Genomic DNA, 5,490 nt, shown 5'->3' with positions numbered 1-5,490 from the left:
GTTTCTTTTGCTTAACGATTGCCACCTGAGCTAGCCTCTGTGGCCCATTTTCGTCAGCTTCAGAGGGTGGATTTCTCAGTGTTGCTTTTTCCCCAGATCTCCACGTCCCTCAGTGTGTGTGTGTGTGTGAGTGTGTGTGTTTTCTTTGCAAGATTGGCACTTGAGCTAACGTGTGTTGCCAGTCTTTGTCAGTCAGAGGCTAGATTTTTCAGTATTGCTCTTTCCCAAGGTCTCCACTCCCTTGCTCTTTTCTTTCTTTCTTTCTTTCTTTCTTTCTTTCTTTCTTTCTTTCTTTCTTTCTTTCTTTCTTTTTGGCTTAAATATTGTCACCTGAGCTAGGCTCTGTTGCCCTGCTTCCTCCGTTTCAGCGGGTACCTTTTTTCAGGGTTGCTTTTTCACCGGGTCTCCTCGCCATTGTAGTTTTTTATTTTATTTTATTATTTTGCTTAATGATTGCCACCTGAGGTAGCCTCTGTTGCCCATTTTCGTCAGCTTCAGAGGGTAGATTTCTCAGTGTTGCTTTTTCCCCAGGTCTCCACGCCCTTGTGTGTTTCTTTTGCTTAAAGATTGCCACCTGAGCTAGCCTCTGTTGCGCTTCTTTCTCAGTTTCAGAGGGTAGATTTCTCAGTGTTGCTTTTTCGCCAGCTCTCCACGCCCTGGTGTCTTTCTTTTCTGCTTAAAGGTTCCAACCTGAGCTAGCGTCTGTTGCCCATGTTCCTCAGTTTCAGAGGGTGGATTTCTCCGTGCTGCTTTTTACCCGGGTCTCCACGCCCTTGTGTGTTTCTTTTGCTTAACGATTGCCACCTGAGCTAGCCTCTGTTGCGCTTCTTTCTCAGTTTCTGAGGGTGGATTTCTCAGTGTTGCTTTTTCCCCAGGTCTCCACGCCCTTGTGTGTTTCTTTTGCTTAACGATTGCCGCCTGAGCTAGCCTCTGTGGCCCATTTTCGTCAGCTTCAGAGGGTGGATTTCTCAGTGTTGCTTTTTCCCCAGGTCTCCACGTCCCTCAGTGTGTGTGTGTGTGTGAGTGTGTGTGTTTTCTTTGCAAGATTGGCACTTGAGCTAACGTGTGTTGCCCATCTTTGTCAGTTTCAGAGGCTAGATTTTTCAGTATCGCTCTTTCCCAAGGTCTCCACTCCCTTGCTCTTTTCTTCGTTTCTTTCTTTCTTTCTTTTTGGCTTAAATATTGTCACCTGAGCTAGGCTCTGTTGCCCTGCTTCCTCCGTTTCAGCGGGTACCTTTTTTCAGGGTTGCTTTTTCACCGGGTCTCCTCGCCATTGTAGTTTTTTATTTTATTTATTTATTTTTTTGCTTAACGATTGCCACCTGAGCTAGCCTGTGTTGCCCATGTTCGTCAGTTTCAGAGGGTAGATTTCTCAGCGTTGCTTTTTCCCCAGGTCTCTACGCGCTTGTGTGTGTGTGTGTGTGTGTGTGTGTTCTGCTTAAAGATTGCCACCCGAGCTAGCCCCTGTTGCCCATCTTCGTCAGTTTCAGAGGGTAGATTTCTCAGTGTTGATTTTCCCCCAGTTCTCCACGCCCTCGTGCTTTTTTTTTTTTTTTAATTTCCTTAAATGTCGGCACCTCAGCTAGCCTCTTTTTCCCATCTTCGTCCGTTTCAGCGGGTAGACTCTCCGCCTGCCTTCGACAGACCCTCTGCGCTTGAAAGCTTTCCTCCTCCCGTCATCACGGTCCTTCTCGGATGACGTGCCTGGTTTCGGTTTGACCGTCCCCGCCCGCCCTGATTTTCTAAGTCCTCCCGGGAGCCCCGGGGGCGCTCCGGCCGCTCCGGGAAGCGGCGGCCTCCCGGCCGCACCGGCTCAGCCCGGCCCGGGCCGACCCCTGGCCTCTCTGGGGGAACTCTCCCCGTCCCCTTCCCGGTGAGCGCCCGAGAAACCTTTTCCGGGTCCCCCTCCTGCGGCTGGGGCTGCGCCTTGGCGGCCGGGAGCCCGCGGGCGGACGCCCCGGGGCCGAGCTGGGCCGGGAGGCTGGGTCCGAGGGGGCGCCGGGACGGGATCTGGCGGCCCGGCGGCCCGGCTGTGCTCCCTGGCGGGCCCGCGCTCCGGCTCCGTCCCGCTGAGGCGGTCGCCGGTCGCCGGGTGCCACCTGGCGGCCGCTTTTATATCGTCTCTTTCCTCCGGAGCTCCGGCGACGCGGGCCAAGGGACGGGACTCGGCCGCGGTGACCGAGGCAGAGTCCCGGGAGGCCGGCGTCGCTGGCGGGATCTGGCCCGGTGGCGCCGGGGCGTGAGCGCGACGCCCGCTCGCCGGAGATTGGAGGTGCAGGCTACTGAGGGAGGTGGCTGTCGCCGCGCCGCCCGGTGCCGGCCGGGGTGTGGGGCCTCCCGGACGGGTCGACCAGCAGCCGCCGGTGCCCCTCCGTCCCCGGGAGGGGGTGGGGGGCCGCCGCGGGGGAACGGGCGAGGGAACTCGTCCCGTGCCCGGCCGTCGTCCTGAGGGCGGCCCGGTGGTCGGGCCTTCCGCGTCGCCGATCCCCTTTCCGCGCCCCGCTCCGGAGGTGGGGGACCGGCCGGGGCCTTGTGGGGGAGGCCCGTGGAGGGCGCGACGGGCTCGGCCGCCGGGCTGGCCTTTTCCCCACTGGTCTTCCGAGTCGACCGGCTCTGGCGGTGGGGACCGGGCCCGGTCCTCGGATGCCTCCTCCTCCGTGGCAGTTTTTTGTCCAAGTCCCGCCCTGGAGAAGAGCGTGGACCGGCCGCGGGAGCCCTCGAGGGCGGGCCGGGGAGGGCGTCCCCGGCCGGGACGCGTGCCCGGGGTGGGTCCGGGCCGTCGGACCGGACTTCTCTCTCCGAGTTTCGCGGGTCGCGTCTTTGTCCGGAGGTGGGAGGGGGCCGGCTCGAGGCGTAGGTGGAGCCCCGGCTGAGGGACGGGAGCCACGGTCCCGCCCCGGGCCCGGTCGCCGGAGGCTCCTCCGTGGAATTCTTTTCTAAGTCCTGACCCGGCGACTCAGAGGGAGGGACCGACCGGTCCCGGCCCGCGCGGGCGGCCCGGGGAGGCTGTCCCCGGCTCCCCCTGCCGCCACGCTTCTGGGGTCGACCAGATGGCCCCGGGAGCTCCGGGCCTGGTGGCGATGGGGTCGTGCTTGGGGTCTGGTGGCCGTGGCCGTGATCCAGGGGTTCCCCTCGTGATCCGTGGGTGGGCCCCGTCTCCGGGCGCGGCGATTCTTGCCCCTGAATGGGTGGTTTTGTGCCGCCAGATAAGTGCCGACACGCTCTGCTCGGGTGACAGTCGCCCGAGAGCTTCCGGGTGCCTGGATGCGTGTGCGGGGAGGTCTCCGGGCTCTGGCCGAGAACCGGACGCCCGTTTCCACCCCCGCCGCTTGAGCCGCCCGCTGGGGCCTGCGCGCCGGCTCTTGTGCGTTCCAGGCGTCCCCGCGACCGTGGTGCCACCTCCGGTCTCTGGTACCCGAGGGCGGCGGGGTTAGGGGCGCGGGGTCCTCTACCACGTGCACTCCCTGCCGCCGGCACCCGGGTGCGGTCGCGACTTACCCCGTCCCGCCGGCTCCGTGCCAGTGCGTGTCAGGCGTTCTCGTCCTGGGGTCGTCGCCCGCGCTTGCTAGAGGAGGAGGGGGGCCGGTGAGGCTGAAGCAGGCTCCTCCGCTCGCTGTCCTCGCCGGCCTTCCCTTGCTCGGGGATCCCTCGCGTTATGCTGCTGATCGATGTGGTGATGCTGTGCTCTCCCGGGCCGGGCCTAAGCCGTGCCAGACGAGGGACGGACGTTCATGGCGAACGGGACCGCTCTTCTCGCTCTGCCCGCGGGCCCCCTCGCCCGTTCTCCCCCGCTGCGAGTGGCGTGTGGGAGGTGGCAGGGGTGCGGAATCCGGCCCGACCTCGCTCCCCCGCCCCGTGCCTTGTGGCGTGGGCGGTGTCGGGGTCTCCGTGACGCGGCGGATGCTCCGCCTGTGCCTCTTGGCTGTGTCTCGCGGGCGGCCCTCCCCACGGTGGGGCGGGCCGTGTTGCCGCCGCGCCGCGCGCCTTCTTGGACGCGTGAGCGCGCTCCCCCGGCCGTTGGCGGTGCCCCTGGAGTGTTCCAGGTCGTCCCTCAGGCGCCTGAGGCCGAGTGGCGGTGTCGTTCCCTGTTCCCGTCGCCCTCCTCAGGTGACCGCTGCGCTGGTGTGTCTGAGAAGCGGGGGGTCGAGTCGGTAAGGGAGGCGTGCCCGTCCCCCTCGGGGGGGACGGGTGCCTCGTCGCGCCCCCCCCCACGGCGTGCCGTGTGGGGGCGGGCAGGCTCGGGCGCGTGCCCGCGTGTTCCCCTTGCTGGGGTTTCCACGCGGGTGTGGGAGTGATCGTGGCGGGCCGAGCCAGCGGCGTGATGCTGGCTCTTTGGTTGGGAGGTGCTGTTTGATCGGCACCTCCGTCCCAGTCTCGGCCTGAGGGGAGGCACTGACTTGGGAGCCGCACAGGGGCCTTTTAGATCCCTAGCTAAGCCCAGTGTGGCCGGAGATGGCGAGCCCGGGGCAGCGCGGGCTCGCGGCCCTGACCACGGACGCTCCGACTTGCTCTAGGCCTTACCTCTACCGCAGACCCCTCCTGCGTTGTGTGGCCATGGTGTCTGTAAGCGCCTTGGTGGGCCCGATGGCGGACGATGGGCGGGGGCGACACGCCCTCGGGGAGAAAGCCTTCTCTAGCGATCCGAGAGGGTGCCTTGGGGTACCGGACCCCCCAGCCGCCGCCCCTCCTCTGCGCGTAGTAGCCACGGACGCCACCATCGTGGCGCGTGGGCAGAGCCGCTCTTTGCCTACCGCGGCCGGCGCCTCCCCCCTCCGAGTCGGGGGAGGGTCACGCCCGGCCGGGCCGTCGTTGGGCGCGGGGCCGCGCGTGTGCGCGAGCGTGCGCGTGGTTCTCCCGTCGCGTGCTGGGGTGGGGAGAGGGCCCGGCCCTGTCCGGGCTCCGCCCCGCCGCGAGCGGCTGGCTCTCCGCTCGCTCCCGTCCCGAGCCGCAGCCGGTGGTGGCGTGCGGGCATGGGTGGGGGCCGCCGCCGCTCTCGGGCGCGTTCCCTCGGGACGTGGGTCCCGGAGCAGACCAGACAGGCAGACGGGTGGCTGGGTGGACGGGGCGGCCCCCGGCGGCGGGGGCGCCTCACGTAGGCCCCGGCGGTGGGGCCGGGCCCGCGGGAGGCCGAAGGGTGGCTGAGGCCGGCCGGCGTCCCAGGCGTCGTGGGACCGCCCTCGCGTGTCGTTGGCGGTGGGATCCCGCGTGTGTTTTCCTGGTGGCCCGTCCGCGCCCGAGGCCGTCCCCGGGAGCCTTCCCGCGAGCCCGCGCTCCCTCCGTCGAGGCGCGCGCCGCGCTCCCCGTTGCCGCCGGTGCTCCCCCGCCCGGGCAGACGCCTGGCCGCGCCGCCCACCGGCCGGGACCGAAATGGGCCTCGCCGCGCGGGTGTCGCCTCCGGCCACCGAGGCCGGTGGTGGCCCCGGGCAAAGTGCTCTCGGCTCCGGTTGGGTGGCGCCCGTGCGCCAGGCGCCCGGCGTGGGACGCCGGCAC

This window comes from Equus caballus, unplaced genomic scaffold, assembly GCF_041296265.1.
Source record: "Equus caballus isolate H_3958 breed thoroughbred unplaced genomic scaffold, TB-T2T haplotype2-0000891, whole genome shotgun sequence".
Taxonomy (NCBI): Eukaryota; Metazoa; Chordata; class Mammalia; order Perissodactyla; family Equidae; genus Equus; species Equus caballus.
Note: the sequence above shows the minus strand (reverse complement) of the source record.